The sequence below is a fragment of the Lonchura striata genome, chromosome 15, assembly GCF_046129695.1.
Source record: "Lonchura striata isolate bLonStr1 chromosome 15, bLonStr1.mat, whole genome shotgun sequence".
In the NCBI taxonomy this organism is placed as follows: Eukaryota; Metazoa; Chordata; class Aves; order Passeriformes; family Estrildidae; genus Lonchura; species Lonchura striata.
The window spans coordinates 11,661,368-11,681,420 of NC_134617.1; the positions used below are offsets into that span (position 1 = coordinate 11,661,368).

The 20,053-nt window shown below is 36.9% G+C and overlaps 1 protein-coding gene across 1 annotated transcript in view; it reads left to right on the plus strand.

The window, feature by feature from the left end:
- Nucleotides 1-20,053, plus strand: part of GABRG2 (gamma-aminobutyric acid type A receptor subunit gamma2) — a 63,114-nt gene that overhangs the window by 29,729 nt on the left and 13,332 nt on the right. The gene's annotated exons all lie outside the window — the stretch shown is intronic.

Consider the following 20,053-nt stretch of genomic DNA (forward strand, 5'->3'; position numbering starts at 1 on the left):
TTTTCTGGCTGCTTCCAATTTTTACTTTATAGTTACCTTACTTTATAGTTCTGGAAAGTATCTTAATTTAAATTCAGACATCTGTGTTTATTCTGACTTCAGAAATACCCCTACCCATTTTATTTCTGAAAGGCCGTTTTATTCAAAAAGGAAAGTGAAATACGCTAGAGTTGAGAGGAGCCTGCTGTACATTACACAGGAGAACAAGCAAAGAGATGGAGAATTAATTCAAGTTCCAGCTCCTTAATCTCTGGACATTAAACACCAATGATGTGTTCAGTCTCTTGAGCAGGGCAAAACCAGAAAGCAGCAATGTATGCTTCATGGAGTCTTCTGCCATTTTAGCCAAGGAAGGTTTTTAGTCAAGTACTGAAGAAAGCAGTTAACTTTTCTAATTTTCTCAGGAAAACAAACATAAAGGTGCAAAAGAAGACAGGAGAGCACCGTGTTTGTGAGCTGCTGATAACCACCATTACACAGGGCTCTCAAAACAAAAATATAAGCAGCAATAAAAGCATCTCCCCTCAGACAGCACAAATGGCAGCATTGCACCCAAGCGTGCTTCCAGTCTCATCCTGCCCACATTGAAAATGATCTATAATTCAGCCTTAATTTGAATTTCTTCTATTTGCTATTTTCTTTAATTTTCTGCTTGAGCCATTCCCTAATCAACTCATTTTATTTTTGACCAGAGATAGAAAATAATAAAATCTGGACATGCTACAAACTTCCTATACTCTGATTGAGTAGGCTGGTGACTCAAAAACATTCTCTAGTGCTCTGTTAATGTGAGTGAGGTGCATACTGGGAAATAAACTGTAAAACACAAAAGAGCAAAAAATCCCTTTCTCATGCAAAGAAAACCTTTATTTTTCAGTGTAGTCATTCAAGTTGTTAGTGCTCACCTGGAGTACTCCCACAATTTGGCATCCATAGTTTTTAACATGATGACACACACCAGTCCATCTTATTTGCATTAAAATAAATTAGCAGCTAGCATGCACATGAAAGCAGTGAAAAGATGTCACTCAATTGCTAAGTTAAAAATCACATGCAATCTACTCAGCCTGCTGCTGCTGCTTTCACTGGCCTGCTGTGTATAAAAATTTTGAAAAATCTCCTGTGTATGTATATCCTCTGCTGCAGTTAACCCTGTGTTTGATTTTCATTGCTCCTCTTGTTTTTATAACCACAGAAAACTAGATTTTATTTTGATCTAGGTGTGGCATCTAAATAATAGAAGGCAGGGAAAAAACCCAACAACATAGCAGTTGACATGAATCTGGTCTATTTCTTACAAATATTTTTTTAAAGCCAGCAGAGCCTAAATGATCTTCATGTGCCTTCCTTAAGTGACTTATTATCATGCTGGCAACAGTATTAAGTCCATTATTCCTCAGCCAAACCCACACTCTACCTATTATTACACCCTTAGCATGTGCATGTTTTCAAAAGTTCTATGAACAGTAAAGACAAAAAAAAAACCTATTCCAAGTTTAACAGCAACCTAGGTGCAGCCAGAGTACCCTAGTTAAATGTTTGAGTACCCATACAGCTGAAATAATCTTGACACTTTATGCAATTACTTTCAGTGCAGAATTTCAGTACAAACTAATGCCAATGCTCTGGCAGAGATAGAGCCCAAGGTACAGTGGAGGAGGCAATGGAAAAATTAATGAGATGTTGGAAAGAGGGCTATACTATATTCCCACAAACTCTTCCCCAAAATTAAATTTAGGTGGAAAAAAACCCAGAGAAAGTGAAACAAAAGGAGGAGTGTTAGAGAATACAAAATTGAACAGTTAGAGAACAAAAGGATCTTGGGGCAAATGTTGAGGCATTTGAAACTGGAGTAAACCTTCTGTGTCTGTATTTACTCAATTGCAAAACAGATTTTTGTTTCCAGCTTCATACTTCCCAGCAACCAACACCTTCTCATCCTTGAGGGCTGTTTTTGCTTTGTGTCTGGAGAGAGAATCAGGATGGCTGAGGTTTGGCCATCACAAACTCCACTACTCTTTCTGTCATGCCAAAGCTGAACATTAGAGCTGTGGGCTGGGTTATGGGCAGAGAAGGTCAAGGCTTGAGTGTAACCTTCCTAAGACCTGATGGTTCTTGCTGAAATTAATAAATTTATCTGCTGCTTTTCCTTTGCACGCACTGCAGAAATACAAGATTAACTCAGAGGGCCAGATGTCAAAATTCTGTCCCTTAGTTAGCAAATCCCAGAAAATCCCAGCAACAGCTGAAAAAACCTAATTGGAATATTACAAACCATCCCTCTGTTTCTCTTATCTGAAGTAAGTCATCCTGAATTACCAGCTTCTCTTCAAATGGAACATTTACATGCAACTTTAATTTCTTTGAAAGTCACTAACCAAGCAGTAAGAAATAAGCAAATGGAATCCAATTTAAGAGTCCAGTAATAGTGGGGACTCTTAAAGAAGTTAACTATAAACCTTCTGCCTTACGGACATTTCATTAAAATAACTAAATAGTCCATATACAGTATCTGTTGGTTTTTTTTTTTTGATTTTTCACTAAAATCTGCCTTGTTTAAACAGCATTAGTTTAGTTTAGATCATTTCCAATATAGTACATGTGGGGACTTAATGTCATCTGAGTTATATTAACTATTACAGTTGGCTTCACACACTGAGATGTGTTTAAAGTATTTTGTGCTATTGATGTATGTGAATAATCACTGCTCAAAGAGTGCATATCTTATTAAGAAACTAGCATTTCTTGTGTGTCACCTTCTTTCTCACAGTGTAAGACCCCGTCCAGTGAATGGCAATGAGATTCTCCAATAAAAAAGAGATGAACTGATGGAAAAGTCTTGAGAACAAAAATTCACCAACTTGCAAAATTTGGATGCACACTGCTAAAACAAACTAATAACAAACTAACAAGTAGTTCTTACAAAGAAAGCAACAAGTGATACAGAAATGTAAGATTTGTTAAATATAATGCACACATGGATTATATAGAGAAGGACATGTTGCACTTTGGGAACAGGAAAATAGGGCATTTCAAAATTTGTAATTAGTTACTTTAAGAGGGAAAGATTGTAGGAAGGAAATAATCAACTGCACAAATATAAAAACATCAGTAGTTTTGGAAAAAAAAAATTAAAAATTGGGGGGTTGTAGTAGTCCACAAAGGACAGAGAACGTGATATTACGGCAAAAACCTGCCCCTGGGATGTGTTACTCAGTGTTGTGTGTAAACTTGGGAGAAATATTCACTGTGTTGCTCTGTGAAAGATTTACACCAAATGGTTGCTGCATTCTGTTTGATTAATAAATCACTTTTAAGTGCAGTATTTTGAGAAAGGGTAGTGAAGGGGAATATAACAAGGAAAGAGGTTTAGAAAACATGACTTATAGAAATACTTGGAAATATGGAACTAGTCTGGACGAAAATATTATTGATGATCAAAGGAGTAAAACAACCATACTGTTTTTAAATCATAGCAATGATCAACACTGTTAGAGAGGAAAATAGTGGAATCCCTAAAATCAGGGAGTTTATGAAATCATACCACAGACCAAGAGGAAAGAAGTAGCTTAAATCTTGAAATTCTTTCAATAGGTTTCCAAGAATTTCATACAACTCTTAAATAAATAGCGCTTCTACTCACTATTCCAGTTGTTTTGTACATATAAAATATTGCCCTATGCAAAACAGTTTGTAAATGTATAATTATTCAGGACAGATGGAGTTTCTGGTATTCCCAGTTCATTTCTATGACTGGGTAGTTCCTTTTTTTAGGCCATAAATTGTCTACTGCTTATTTACAGAGCCTGTCCTGAATTTTTAATTAGATACAAAGGCATTAGAAGACTAATAAATAGCAATTCAACAAGCTGCAGAGGAGCCACAAGACTGGTCAGGCAATATTTGCAAATACTTTTTATTTTCTTCCTTTTCTGTGGTTCAGAGAGCTAATGGGAACTATGCAAAAGAGACAGTGCATTGTTCAGAATTGATAAATAGGTAATTAAATATTCCTCTTGCTATGCATCTGTAAAACCACATAAGTAAATCTGGGTCTGGTTTCTGTTTTATCTGGAAAGTATGTTCAGGGCTATTATTTTGTGGAAGAGTATTTATTTTCAGGCTTTTATACTTTATTTCAATGCTGCATCCTAATGAATTGAACTGTTGGCAGATATACAGTCCCCAGAGGTTTCATAATGCTGAAAAAAACCAGGAGTCATCTTCTGTTTCTTTATTAAGGCAAAATACGACAGCTGCAATCAGATTTGAAGATCTGCATTGGGAAATAGTCCTGGACACTAAAAATGGGCATAAGTGGATCTCACTGCACCTAGAAATCCCTGCCAGCCCTTGCACAGCCTCAGGCTCTAGCATGGGCTGGCTGCAGCACAGGGCACTGCCAGGAGGACCTGGCTGAGAATTCAGGACATTTCCTGTCTGAAGCTGCTGATCTGTGAATGGGTACAAGGCACTAGTACCTGCATCTCCCTTTTGGCAGGATTTAAACACGTTTGTATCCACTTTACAGAGGAGCAAATAATGACCTAAGCTGTAAGCCAGAAAACCCAGATGACTGTTAAAGTGTGCTGTGTGTTATTGTTCTCCATATGGTATGGGAAGGTATTTATCTCAAGATCCTTATTTTTGAAAAAGCTACATTAAATTATTACCTTAAACATGCTTGCTAAAAGAATACTGTCTCTGTAGGCAGTGAAACACTTAAAGCAGAAGGCAGACACAAGAAACTAAACGGCCTATTTTTATGTTTGCTGCCTGAATTAAAATCCTCAATTCTAAGCCAATAACCTTAAGATAACCCTAAAACACCTTAATAGCTACACCATACAATTTTACTCCCATTATGAAGGGCCACCTATCCTAGCAATAGAGACAACAAGGAAAATTTTTGCTTATAAATTATTATTTTTTTTAATTCAAACTCTCCCTTACTTCAACTTGCATGAACCACCATATTACTGCATCCAAATATCATCATTTGAAAGAAAACACAGGAGGAGCTGAATTATTTGACTTTCATATAATACCATTACAGACACTTCTGTGAGCAGGAATTCAGCTATGGTGGCAACTTACAACAGTTCAATCTTCCAACTAGTGGATAAAAACCAGTCTAAGATAACTACACTTACATATTCTTTTGAAGAATAATGGATAAGAGATATTTCTAAATGTGAACAACAAATTTTTCCTAAAATAATCCACATTCTCCTGCTGGTCCATCATGCATCAAATAATATTAATTAATGAATATTTACTAAAGTTTAATTGTTGAATAATTGGCTCACTGAAAATAATTTACATTTCAGGATTGTGTCTTCAAAGAGTGAAACTGAACTACAAATCCCTTCATTCCCTAACTTTTGTATATTCTACATTTTTTCCAGTTGGTTAGTTGTGTGGCAAATAAGAATTTACATTAAAATGTACATGATGGAATAAGCAAACTCATTCAGTAAACCAGCATTTCGGATCCTCCCTGTCATGCAGACTTCCATCTATGTATATGGACTTTTTTAGAACTGCAAAATCAGAACTCCCTCATACCATTTATCCTTATATCATCCCTGTAAAGACAGACAGGACCACAGGGACAAACCAAAGGCTTCCCAGGACACGAGAGAAGGAAGAGCAGACAAGGACAGAGGCCTGACTGGAATGGCTGGGAAGGACTCAAGGCAGACACATTTGAGTCTCTTCTGTACTGGCTGCTTCAGCCCTTGGCTAAAAATCTACAGTTGCCTTCCCAGTGCTCTGTAATTCCTTTTCACATCACTATGGACCCATCCTGTGGCAGCAGAGCCATAGGAAAACCAAGGCCATGTAACAGCACAGGCTGAGGCTGTGGAATTTAACACAAAGGCCACATCCAACAAAAACCCAGTGGCTCCAAGCAATCCAGATAATTAATAGCCAGGGTTTGCCTGGTTTCAGCTCTGTGCTCAGTTATGACCACAACAGAAATGATGTTGTGCCAGGGTAGTGGCACAGTCACTGCCATCACCCTGCTGGGGCTCTCCTGGGGAAGGTCTGGATGGAGGGCAGGGAGATCTGGCCATGGCAGAGCCACAGCTGCACTGCAGGGACACCACCCCTGGAGGTAGTGCAAAAAGCACCCAGAGTCAAAACTTTACCATCTCTTTCACACTGACAGGTTAGATCTTTTTGGTATAATAGGCAGGAAAAAAGCAAACATTACTCCTAGGGAATCAATTGGTTTAAAAATCTCAGAGACTGAGAGAATCTGGCTTTTCTGTTCAGTTTTGTATCTATAGAGATTCAGGCATTGAAATCCACCTGCTTGTACCTAATCATATAGAGTTGAAAGGCTCTTTGATGATAACTTTTCATTTTTTGAGAGAGGTTAAAGACATTTTTCCGATTCCAGTGACATTAATTCAGCCCTTTTCCCCTCTCAGATTTTCCAAGACTCAATGGCAGCTGACTTACCTCAGCAAAACAAAATCTTCACTGCCCTGAGGAAAAGGGTTCTTGGGGCCTGAAATCCTCCTTGTAATGACTCCCCAGTTGAACAAAGATTCTTGAGGGTCAAGGTTTTATTCTGAGTCTGTCCTTTATGAGGTTTTCCATATCTAAAAGCATGGCCTGCTAGAGCTTAAACTGAGCTTCAGAAAGGTCAGATAAGGATAAAAGGAATTAATATACAAGAAACCAGAGAATAAGGGATAATGTGGGATCTTACAAGAATTTTCACTGAACTTATTGCTGGGTAATTACAAAAACACAGATGTTACAAGCAAGATTGGTTTTGCATTAAATATACTTGTGTAGATATGATATAACACTGCCTTAAAATAATATTTGTTCATTTAATAGCAAAAAAATAATTAGATCTTTTGGGATATTTGAATTATTAAAAAGAAAAAAAATGAGAATTTGGATTGTTTCTAATTTATGATAAAATCAGCAAGAGGGTGAATCTATATCTTAAAACACTTTCTGGACATAACCAGGTATAAAAAATCTTGTGATGCCTCTTATGCCCCTATGAATATATTTTCATAAGTACTGGTGACTCCTTGAGGCAAAGCATATTATCCCAACTCCCTCCTATAATTGCTGTTTGGCAATAAAATCATCCTACTTCAACCACTGTGTGACTTTGAGAAACATCACAAGAGAAAATGTTGTAATGTCACTCTTGCCAGTTGCAGCTAGATCTAATTATAATGAATTGCAGGGAGGAATCTTCGGTTCAAAAGGATCAGACCAGGTGATGTTGTAGTGAAAGAACATTGTGTAGTCACAAGTACTTTAGAATTAAAATAAGACTGAGTATTAAGCCTTTTTGCAATAGGTAATAAGCATGTTTAAACTGCTGATATAAATATTTTTAGTGCACTGTTCAAATAACTAAAGTTCAAGCTATCCTGTGATAAATCACAAGGTTCCCGAGCATCTTTTCATCTGCAGAGTACTAGATAATCTCTGTAGCCTGTAAGCTGATCAATGTAGTACTGGTGGTCAATTTCTGCACTGATGTTTCACTTTCAGACACTTTTTATATCAAAAAAAAACATATTTGTAATACAATGATTATAAGATAATGTCTTGGATACTTTCTTCCCTTGGCCTGATTTAGTAATTGACCATTTTCCTCATTTCTCAGTGGAGAAAAATTAATTCATTAGGATGTGTGAAGATGAGGACAGCTTAGTCTTCATAATGTGTATAGAGTAGGGACAGTTCATTTGAAATAGCTTTAGTTTTGCCTGGGGCACATATATGTCCTAAATAATAAACATATTCCTCTAAGGCTGTTCTTACACAGTTAAATCTCTTCACTTTGTGAGTGCAATTTCTAGTTTCTCAAACCCCTGTCATTACATTGCATTTTTAGTAACCTACTTAGCTAAGATGCTGTTTTGTTGTCACTGTATTTGAATAGATATAATTGAAAGGCTGGTTGGAAATAAGACATACAAGTCTGTGTCACATGTAGCAAGAGCCAGGCAGCATCCATGGGAGCTAATAATACTCAAATTCAGCCATGTGTTAAAAAAAGACATGCAAAAAGAAAAAAAACTAAATTAACATCATTAACTTTGAAGAGAACTTCAATTGTTAATTATTTTTATCAAATAAAATGTGAGAAAGAAAAATAAAATATAGTAGGGTGTTAAATGATAATGTGTACATGATGTGCAAACTAGTAAAACTCTCTGCTGTGCTTTGTGACTACAAAATATTCTACCTATATTTTTAGATAAATGTTACCTACAATTCCAAATGCCATCCTACAAGGCTGACAACACATTTTTACAGAGGAATATAGTAGCCTAACACTAAGCATGGTCTAGTGTTCAAATAGCTGTCATCATCATTGTATATTTCTCAAACATTAACTCCCTCATTTTGTATTGTTAAAACAAATTCTGAATTGTAAATAATGTGTGTTTTAACATTGCCTTTTGAAACAAGGCATAATTGCCCTCATTTCAATGTACATTACAGAAGCTAAAAATATGCCACTTATCTCAAAAAGTGATACAGTCTATTAAGTGAGTTCTTTGCTACTCTCAGGAAGATTGCATAATTAAGGCTAAAGAGCTGCAGGATAAAATTTATGTAATAATAGTTTCTTGTATCATGCCCTATATAGGAGAATTTGAAAAATATTTTTCAAGATTGAATGCCCTTTGTGTATCTTAATGCTAGAGACTATAAATGTTTATGAAACTGGTCAGTAATTGTTATTTTTTCTTGTCTATTGTTTCAAAAATTGAGAAAATTATGAAAATTTTTGACTAATGCAAATAATGTGTTCTTGTTGATTGGAGCTCAATTTCTTCTATTTTAATCTGAGAGCCTGACTTTGAAGAGGAAGTAAAGTTGTAGGTAACAACCCATCATACAAACTTGCTTCCATTCTCAGTGCACAGGTTAAAAATACCCCCAATGCCTCCCTGCCTCTGCCTCCCTCCAAAAATCCTACAGTGAGTTCATTCACACACTACCAATTCAAATTTTTCATCCTGGAAAAAGCAAAAATATAATTGAAAATGAAGAAAATTAATTAGCTTTCTTCCCAGTATTATTTTGAAAAACAAGGATTGCTGACAACTCTATGACAATATTTAGAGAAAAAGTAGCATACTTTCAAGTATAAGCATAGGAAAACCTTTGGATATTCCATTCTGAGAGAAAAAATGTACCTCTAGTGACAAGAAAAGTAAAAAATTTAATCACAATTTGTTATTAGAGAGTAGTGCAAAGAGTAAAAAGCCAAAATCAAAAATAAATGTATGAGAATCATTAGTATCTGAATGCAGTGCTGCAGAGACTACTCATGGGAAAAAAATTTTACCATGCAACATAAATTTAAAAGAAAAACTAGCTTTTCAGAAAAGGGCAATGATGAGTATTAATATTATGACATTTAATTAATTTACTCTGGAAAAGCAAACTTAGGAGATACAAACACTTTTTTCTTTGTGATAAAATTCCTGTGATAGTGGAATTATATCTCACAATCAAGGTTACTAGCTCAAGGTAATTCAAGTGAACAACAGATAAACTGTTTCATGTTGAGAGCTGCTTAAAGAACTTTTTTTATGCCTGTATTCATATTTTCCAACATTAATTTAGCTTAAAAATGTGTTCACGTTTTTAGGATGTTAGGATCAAAAAACAAGGAGGAAACTACATCAGTAAAACATGCATTTTTCAAAACCTACCATCAATCATCTTCTTTTAAATTTCTAGAAATAATAAAATGTTTAAAATTGATCTGGTTGGGAGCTGCTGGGATGCAATTTGAAAACACCACTATCATTAATACATTAAAAAGTGAAAGTCACGTTACAAATTTAGCCTCTGAGTTCAGTAGAGTGAAAGAGAGTGAAGCAGTGTTTCCAATGCTGTTTTGGATCCTCCTTCTCCCCCACCTGCAGTTTGTGCACATGAACAGAAAGTGTTTCCTGGGGAGAGTGGCCAGCAGAGCTGAGCCAGGAGCAGCCCTGCTGCTGGTGTGGCACCCTGGAGGAGCACTGCTGCATTGCTGCTGGGTATCTCTGTTTCCTGAAGAGCATGGAAGGCATTTCCATACCTACCTCACTTCCAGGAAACTCCTGAGCCCCTTCAATGCAACTATTTGTTGGGTGTGAGAAGTTAATATTTTCAATTTAATTGCTTTGCCTCTTGGACTTTTTGTGTCCTTTTCTCTTTGTGGCATCTGAGGTAACATCATGACTGTCCCAGAGAGAGTGAACAACCACTGCATCATTTCTGCAGCCAGCCTCTCACCCCACCCTGAAGTCTGTCAATCTCTGTAGAAAGATAAATGTAAAATGCTTTGAAAGACTCTTTTGAGCATAGCAACCTTTTCTGATGCCTGCCACTTGTTGCAGCCTTACCTCTCTTTTACAAACCCAGCACACAAACTTGTAAACAAATAACAGAGACCCCCAGAGATGTGGCTTCCAGGGCCATCACATCACGTTGCCATGTGAAGGGCGCAGCCCAGGCTGCGTGGTACAGCTCCATCCCCAGCTCCCTCAGCACAGCCCTCTGGGACTCCATGTGCATCCTTCTCTCTGTGCCTCACAGTGCTTTGGATCCACAATTGTCACTTCATTTTCTAAAAGCCATCCAGGACATAACATTTTCAAATGTTAAAAGAAAAAAAAGTCTTAAAAAGACATTACACCCATTGGATTCATGTTGTTGTAACCTCGCTATTAGGAAGATATTAAGAGGTTGCACTTCTGGGCTTGAAAACATACAATGTGATGGCAATACAAACTGTGACATGGAATGGGGACTCCCAGGGGAGCCAGTTTTATAGTAGCTGTGGACTTTTATCCTGAATATGTCTCTTTGAGAAACAAATAGTTCTTCAAAGGTCTTCTCTTGAAAAGAGCGAGCCATTTAAATACCTTGTAGGATTTGGACTGGGGTGATTACACACACCTAAAGATCTACCTCTATCTGTAAGGCTGCTAACTGAAGCTTCAAGATGATTATCTGTAGTCTTTAAAGATTTTTTTTTTATGTCCTAAGCTTGATCTGTTTGACTTCAAATGGCAATACTGGGTATAAATTATTCATGATTCATAGCTGTCTCTTTTGAGGCACGATCTTCAAACCAAGCACCCTCTTTATCCCTGTTCCTCCCTTCAGGCCTGTTGCATGCAAGTCTGTGGGCTTACTCTTGGTATTAAGTGCAGTTTTAGAACATCAGCTCATTGTTTGCCATTTTTCATAGTCTCTCACTCAGTTTCATGAACATCTATGTTTTTTTTAAACTCTACATTTATTTACTATTTTAATAATTACCTAATTCCTTCTACTTCAGTGTCTTTATTTCTTTTCTGATTAAAAAAAAAAAAAAATCCTTTCTTTCCCCTTCTAATAGCCAAAGAGATAGTGGTTTTAAAAGCTTTTTCTTTCCTTCAACACTTTTACTTTCTACCTGATGTCAATAACATCCTCCTAGAAAGCTAAAGAGGTTAAAAACACACCCAAACACATTTGCCATCTTCTTTCTTAGCATATAAATAACTGTTCTATTAGAGCTAGGTTTTTTTCCATTTCATTTCCTCACCAATCACACCTTAGACAATTTTGCAACACCTACTTCTGCCAGCGGATGTTTCTGCTGCTACCTCTGATTGTGAACAAGATTAACTTGCACATTGCTGAAGGTTTGCACCTGGCTTCTGCAAGACAAAATACTTAATAAACCAGAAACAATTTGGAATCTGCACACAGAGCAGGCCTTGTCCTCAGGCAAACTGATAGCAGGAGAATGAAAATAATGTTTGCCTCTCAAATACTACTCCACAATAGGCTCTTCTAGTAGAACTTCTCAAATTGAAAAATAAATATATCACATTTTTATAAAAAATTGTTCTAAGTAGTTCTAATCACCAACAAAAAGAACATCATTTTTAATAATCACAGATGTGAACTCTGGAGCACGTTCTTCTAAGAATCTGGTAATCTTTTGATATGTTATATTTTAAAGTATGGTTTTAACAGATTTAGAAAATTTTACAAAATGTTGACAATAAATGAGTTACTCTCAAACAAGTCAACCTAAACATGGACCCAGATGGTTCTAGTGAAACTATTTTTCCTTTCATTCTGAGCTTTTGTATGTAGGATTTGTCCTAATTTAAAAGCAGAAGTCATGTGCATATGGCTGTATATAATACAGTAGTATATGTAACACATCACTTATTTCTGTAAAACACGTGACTTCATGAAATTTATATATTCTTTTTTTACTGAGCTCAGTTCTTGGAAAAATCTAACTACAGCTCTAAATCCTACAAGGCAGGCACCCTTCTTGAAACATGCCTGCTAATGGGAGCAGCCTGCTCCTTGTAGCCTTTCCCATGTCCAGCAGGAGAAAAGCACAGCTCACCTGGGAGTGAGTGCACGTGTGTGAGACTGTGCTCTGCTCACAGAGGAGGCAGCACCAGCTATGGAATCACTGAGACACAAGGTTGCTCTTCACATGCCTTGAATGGACCATGCAAGTTGAAGCAAATAGTTTTGTCCTTTTGAGCACCATAGTGCTCTGTTAGAGCTAAAAACTGTCACAGCTATCTCAGCATCAATTTTAGGCAGCTATATACTAATAATTAGAGGAAAACAAGTTCGCTTTCATCCACCTTTAAAAAGACTCTAAGATCATCTACACTGTCACCATAAAGCATCCAGGGAGGAACTCCAAACTATAGGCATAGGTGGGAAGCTTCCTTGCACTTGATAGTCCAAGAAATCAGTACTTTTGTCAGACAGCTGTTTGTAAGGGTCATTCTACCAGAGTCTGTGTCTCAAGAAAAATAATCATCCCATTCCTAAACAGTCACAAGGTATATAAGTGTAGAAGAGGGATAACCCAGCCCATAAAGCATCAGTAGCAATGCTGGGAATGCTGACAGCAGCTCTGTTGGGCAGTGTGTTCAGAACAAGGTCAGGTAATACCTTTCCTGTTTTACAAAGGGACCATACATTGCTCCACACAGGTATTGAGATTACCATGGTAATGCAAATTATAATCAGAAACTAATAAACAAACAACAGCACTACAACACCTCAACAAAACTATGAATACTGAAACTTGACAAAAAATGTATTATTCTTCTCCCTTCTTTCCCCTTATATGAAATACACATACACGGAAATGTTTAAAACTTATTCAAACAGCAAATCCTCCTGATGTACCCAATTTCCACATCCACCTGCTAATGAAGATGACCACTTAGATATACACTGGAATTCCTACACAAGAATTTAGCATTAGAGCTCAGAAAGGTGTGCAGATTCCTACAAGATTTTCAACATTGACAGCCTATATGATAAGCCCATGAATTTTTAAGCAACACAATTATCTTTCCTATGTAATTTCATTTTAAGTCAAGACTCAGAGGCAAGTAAAAAGTTAAAAATGCATTTATGTTTTGCTGCTAGCTGTATCTATCACTGAGAAAAGAAACAGAAAATTGTGGACTGTCTCAATGGCATAATCACCACCTGGTTTATGCACTTAATCAGATTGTAATTAACTAGAAAATTAAACATTTGGTTACTCTTCAGCTTCATAAATACCCTGTAAGAATCAAGAGTACAAGGAAGTTCAGAATTACCACAGTAATTTGAGAAGCCATATCACTCAGTGTTTCATCATATTCTGAATATGGAAACGTTTTTTAGTGAAAAGTTCAGAGATCTAATCTTACACATCAATGACCTAATAAAATACTCATGTGCTTCTAACCTTTATTTTTCTTTTTTTGCAAGGCCCAGAGTATGGCAATTCTCATTACTTACAAAATTCAATTTTATGAAGTTTCTTATTATTTACAGGCATCATCTTGTTTCCATGTTGTATAAAAACTTTTTCAAAACATACAGTTTGGCTTTTTTCTGGCATCTCAGAACCATGACAAGGCATGAATACAAAACTGAATAAACTTTGGTTTTTCCTTGCTATTATAAGAAAAATGTGTTTGGAAAACAGCAGAAAATTTCAGACCAAGTTAATAGCACTGACTACATGCTCTGGGTTTAGATAGGAATATTTCTGAGTATAGCATACTTTGTTTCTTTGGATGACTATACCTACATTGTTACTTTTTCATATCAAAGGAAACACAGTAATACTAATCAAATATTTTTGAGTTTTCTTTCATGTGAGAAGCTGGACAAACATTATATAAGTATAAAAATGCGTAAATGTTATGTAATTACATCATTCTCTTGTTTTCCCTTTTTCAACTATTCCTGCTAATTTTTCCCACATGAGTTTAGAGCAGAATGCCCAGATGCTGTTGGAACACAGTGTGCATGTGCCCCAAATGACTTTGAAGGGCTGGGAGAAACAGCTGTCCTACAGCTGGTCCATCAGAGAAGTGGGACTAGATCCGAGATCTCCTGTCTGCTGCTTCAGTGTCCTGATCAATAATCCACACTGATTCTTTGACATAGTTTTTGCTACAGTGTTTTCCAACAGGACTATTTACATTTTACCATGTATCTTTGTCGGGTTCTTGTGCTCAAAGATGTTTTCTTTTCTTACTGAGCTCTCTGAAACCCACAACATTTGGTAGGTGGCTCCCCTGCTTTGGGTCTGGTCTGTATAGCTGTTCCTTGATGTTTTGCCTTCCAGGGTCTCATACTCAAAATTTAGCCTTTTGTTGATTAGTTGAATTGGTTTTCTGGGGGTTTAAACCTAAATATCCACTAATGATGTATCCCAAAATATTTAACTGAAGCTAAAAATGAATGGAATTGAAACACTTAAGAAAAGAAAATAAAAAAAATAACTGTCTAATGCTGGAAGCTGAGCAATAAAGGCAGATGTATCCCTCCCTCCCAGCACCCCTTGGGCTCTTTGTTTATGGTACTGTCTTCCCAGTCATCTCCCTGTGCACCCACTGGCAGCGAGATGCTGGTGTTTGAGTGGTATTCCCTTGTATAAATATTTCTTCTGCTGGGGCGTTCAGACAGAATGAATCTGTGCAATCTGTAGCTCCCCTGCAGAACATTGCCTCCACGCAGTCATGCCTTCTCTCCTCTGGAGAGGAGCTAGAAGGAAACATCAAGTTTTATTGCAGCCTCAGGTTATGTACTACTGTCTCCTGGCCCTGGAAATAACTGGAAACATCAAAACCAAAGATTAAATGTACTGTATCCTCAAATTCCTCTTCTCCCCAAATGAAAGGCATTCAGAGGAATTAGAAAATGACCTCTGCCATGCAAGAAAATTCACAAAGACATAAAAGCAAATCTGAGAAGGGATGTTTATGAACTACATTAGTCACGTGCAGTTATTTCAGCAACCAAGTCTTGGACAAATCTCATGAAACAACAAAAAATTCAAGGGAGTTCTCCAATGTGTTGTTACTCAGACCAAAATTATTAAACACTTGATTTTTTTTTTCCTCATGGCACTCACCTAATAGGCCTGTATCTAATTTTTATCAGCAGTTTTGAACCTAGACCTCAAAGTGTCACATTTATTTAATTCTCATTATTACATCTTAAATTTTTCTTATTACCCCCGGACTTGCCCAGACTCTCTTTTCGGACAAATCCTTTGCAGAGTTGCCTAGAAAGTCCAGATATGCCCCATGGTATGGTATCAACCTTGTGCTTTGCCACCCCATGAAACAAAAAGAATCCCATAAAACAAAACCCCATAAAAGAATCACCATTATGTGCTCTCTTTCTCAGACACAAACTGCTGAAAATTTCAACCTGATATAATTTACAGAGTTTTGACAATCCTTATTCCATGCCATTTCATAATTCTGATAGTGTGTTTGATCTAAAGTACCAGGGATGTGTTGTACTTCATGCTTTGAAGTACAGAAACAGAAGATATTTCCAGTTATTCCTGCAGCAGGCAGATTTGAACACTGTCAGAAAGTGGTTATACCATCTGGATACCTTGAAATGAACGAAATATGTAAAATATATGTAATATAATACATGTAATATAATATATTACATATAAAGTTTTTTTATGTATACATATTTCTTAGTTGCTTACATTGGTGACTACATTATATCAAAACCTGTATTATTATGGCAATAGATTAAATAATCAAAATTAAACAAGTCATTATTTTAAGCATGCACAGAGCCCTGCTATAGGTGCATAATTTTCTTGAAGCAGACAGCTTTTCTTGAGGTATTCAGACAGCAACCAGACATCCAAAAAAGCCAAGGACACAGGATGTGTCAGGCACAGCAAAATTCCTGACAGAACAACACCCCAGCAGATGCTGCTGCCTGGAAATGGTGACTCTACTTTCTCTCCTTACTTGATATTTCCTGTAATTCTCACATTTTCTAACCTTGGAACTGGATGGACTTTCCATCACAGTGAGTCAAAGAGGTTCTTTAGAACCTGAACAACTCCTCAGCATTCAGAGATGAGATGTTGAGCTCTCATCCTTGGTTGATGGAGGCAAGGAGGAATGAGAAAGAGAACAGAAGGCACCGTAATTTGAAGATTATTTGCACACTGAAGCATAATGGTTCACTCACAGAAGTTGCAACCTATTGCTGCTGTCACATCTGAATACTAATCCTACACACTAAAAACCCTCCTGTGTTTGCTAATGCCAATGTAATAGCTTATTCACCTTCACAGACAAGCAAAAAAAAAAAAATTGTTTTTAATTAGGTCACAAACTAGAAAAAAAAATCATATCATGGGCAAACACACACAGTCAGTAATGTTAATTTTCCTTTCAGACTTCTGGTGCTCACAGATAAAACCTTAGAAACAAACACACTTAAGTTTCCATTCAATATATTTCCACATACTGACATTTTTCAGCAGCAAAAAAATTCTCAGGCTAAATCTTGTCTCTGTGATTTCAAAGAGAAGGTGCAGACAACAGTAATAGATTTTAATTACTGCCTAGTGTCATTACATTATTTCCTCCTATAATTAGAAACTAATGAGAAACGGAACACATTCTGTCAAATGAACTGAGAAAACAGCACTTCAAGTGGAATGAGTGGCCAAGGACCAAACAAAATCCAGAACTGTTGGGCAGAAAGTCATGTCATACATAAAGAAATTTCATTTGCTTGGATGAGTGTAATGATTCATCTCATTTTGCAGAAGTTTCATCAGCTGAGATTGTCATTTCACAAACATAAACTAATTGCAGCTCTCTTCTGCCTGCTCCCACAGGAAATCAAGGTCTTTAATGTCAGACGTATTAACACACAGACATACACCTTACTGCCTTACTTTTTAGAAACTGCACCAAATAAAAAACAGATCTCCTCCTATCTCCCTATCTCCTGCCCTCCATCCAGCTGTGCAATGCAGTTAGGATTCATCCCTTGGAATGTAAATTGAAAACCAGGCTTGCAGCTCTCTGAATCCCAGAGATAATCTTATATAAATGGACTACAGTGCAAGCTTTGTCAAAATCTTAATATTGTTTTACCTCATTGCATAATCAAACTATAATCACGGCTTAGAAATGCATATTAAGAATTTCTATTATTAGATTTTTTGGGAAATCACTGGGTACAGTTGCTGTGCTGTACCAGCAATGACCATGGCTCACCCCATTTTTATGTAATGCCAGCTGTCAGGTAGGGAATGGTGCTGCTTCCATGTGCAAGTCTGTTAAAAGGAAATAGATGCAATGCCGTGGCATATTTTATTTCTTTGTCCTAAAGGGCAAATATTTCTTTCACGTCACATCATGACTTCTCTATGACGCAATTACTGGTATTTTGCAGCTAAACCTCAGAGGGAAAGAGATTATTGAGCATTTTTGGAAGAGACTCAATTTTTTAAACTCTCTGACCCTTAAGCAGTCTAAAAATCTGTCAATGAAAGAACAAAAAGTTGTGAGGGGCAGAACCAATGAACAGGGCATTTGGAAAAGAATGAGATAAGGAGAAGGTCTCAAGGTCAGATACCTGGGGAACACTGTTCCCTCTTTTTAACTTTGCCCCAGATTTCTGGCTGTGGCAACAAATAAATCTCATACATATCAGAAGATAATTAGTACTGTGATCAAATTTCTGTCCTGTCTTTATGAAAATTAATTCAGTCATGTTCCCAGTGATCAAACACTTCAGTCAAAATTATTTTTGTGCCCTATATGTAAAAACATTACACTGTGACAAAAGACTAGTTTTAGAAGGACATAGTACTGAACTTGACAGACTTAAGAACTTTCTGATCTGTTTGAAAAAAAAAAAAAACCTAGGTCACTTTAGGTTTCACACAAGATAACAACTGGAATAGGTTTAATCTGAATCCTTATAGAAAGCTATGTGTTTAGAACAAATATCCTATTTTCTTTATGCCACTGTAACAGTGTAAGACATCTCACTGAACCATATCTGCAGGCTGACTCAGTACCCTCACCAAGACAGTAAATGCCAGCAAAGCTCCAAATATAGAGCCTGTCAAGGCAAGAAAAGAGATGGGCACAAATGCCAAATGAAAATGCATCAGGACAAATACACCAACCTTAAGCTATTTACATGATTTTTCATCCTAGATTAGAGCTGCACTGTACAATGTAATCCACAGTCTGATACTTGCTTGATCTGGTAGAGAGGTCTGATTCCTGACTCCCATTCTCCCCTTTTCATGCCTTTTCTGGGGGCAGGGATCTGCCTCAGCCACTGCTGAGCAGAACATACACCAGAGCTCTGGTGCCAACACCTCATTTGACATTTGCCTGCATTCTTTCATTTTTCTTTCATTTTCTCTCCACTTGCAGGAACTTTTGGGTAACCTTGCTGTGCTCCAGCATGCCAGGAGGGGACACAGCAGGAAGGAAATCAACTGCTTTACAGGCAATGCCCCACAAGCTTACCAATTAGTTATTTTCTCTTATTGCAGAATATCTGACTAAAGATGGCCCCGAGCCTCTTTTAATGAAGAAGGATGTATTTTGAATCCTTTTGGTGCCATTTACTATTATTTTTAGAGTCTGTACAAATACAGCAACTTTTTAAGAACCAGAGAGATTTAGAAGCTCCTACAGGAGATGTTCACAGACATCATGCACTGCTGTTTTAATGGTATTTCCAGGTACCATGACTAAACCCAAGAAAACACATCTATTCCATCAAACTACCATTTACCATTCCTTCTTTTAAAATAAACCAAGAGCACTAGCTGTGTTCTCTGCTTAACAGAAAAGGAGACTGCTGGCCATGCTAACAGCAAAAGAGAGAGAGAACAAGGATGTATCTATTAGCTATTTATGAGGAAAAGAAGATAAATTCTGCTGCCACAGTTGTTCTTCATTAACAATTGATTCAGTTTACATTCATTACTTGTCGCATAAAGGTGATGCTACTTGGAGGATATTTCTATCACACAAAACTTAGTTTGGTCTTTAAAAGTGCTCCTCTACTAACAGAGCCACACAAGTCAGTTGTGCCATTTCGGTGTTTGTATAAACACTCAATGGCAAGAATAATTAGAAATTTTTAAGATTCAGTTTTCCACTGGCAGACTTGCAAGCTTTTCTCATTTCTATTCTGAGGTGACAGTGCCCTCCTGTGGCACGAGGTTTTGATTTTGCATTTTACCCTATGTATCCAGGAAGATAACTGGGTAGTTTCCCATCTAGAAGCATGTAATTTTTTTTATATAGTTGTTTATATGAAGTAATTTAGAGAAAACGTTCCATTTGTATATTTATTTTCACATGTCTCTTTAAGCAACTATTTTTAAAAGTGCTTGCTCCTCTCTGTATGGTTTCTGTGTAAATTTAGGGGGTAAAAGCCCATTGGGAATCTGGACAGTGGGTGCATCTCTGTCTGTAGGAACCAGGTGGTTGGTATTTGCTGCACTAACAAAACTGTGCCTATTACATACCATATAATCTATAACCTACATGAATCCTAGTTTTTTTTAGTCATTTAATCTGTCCTTAAGGAGCAGGTGATGGCTAAAAATTCTGGGACAATTTAGATAATGCATTACTCTTCTAGCTGACTTTTTTTGGCAGCTTAACCAATTCTTATAGTGGAGAAAAACTTCACATTTTAAAAC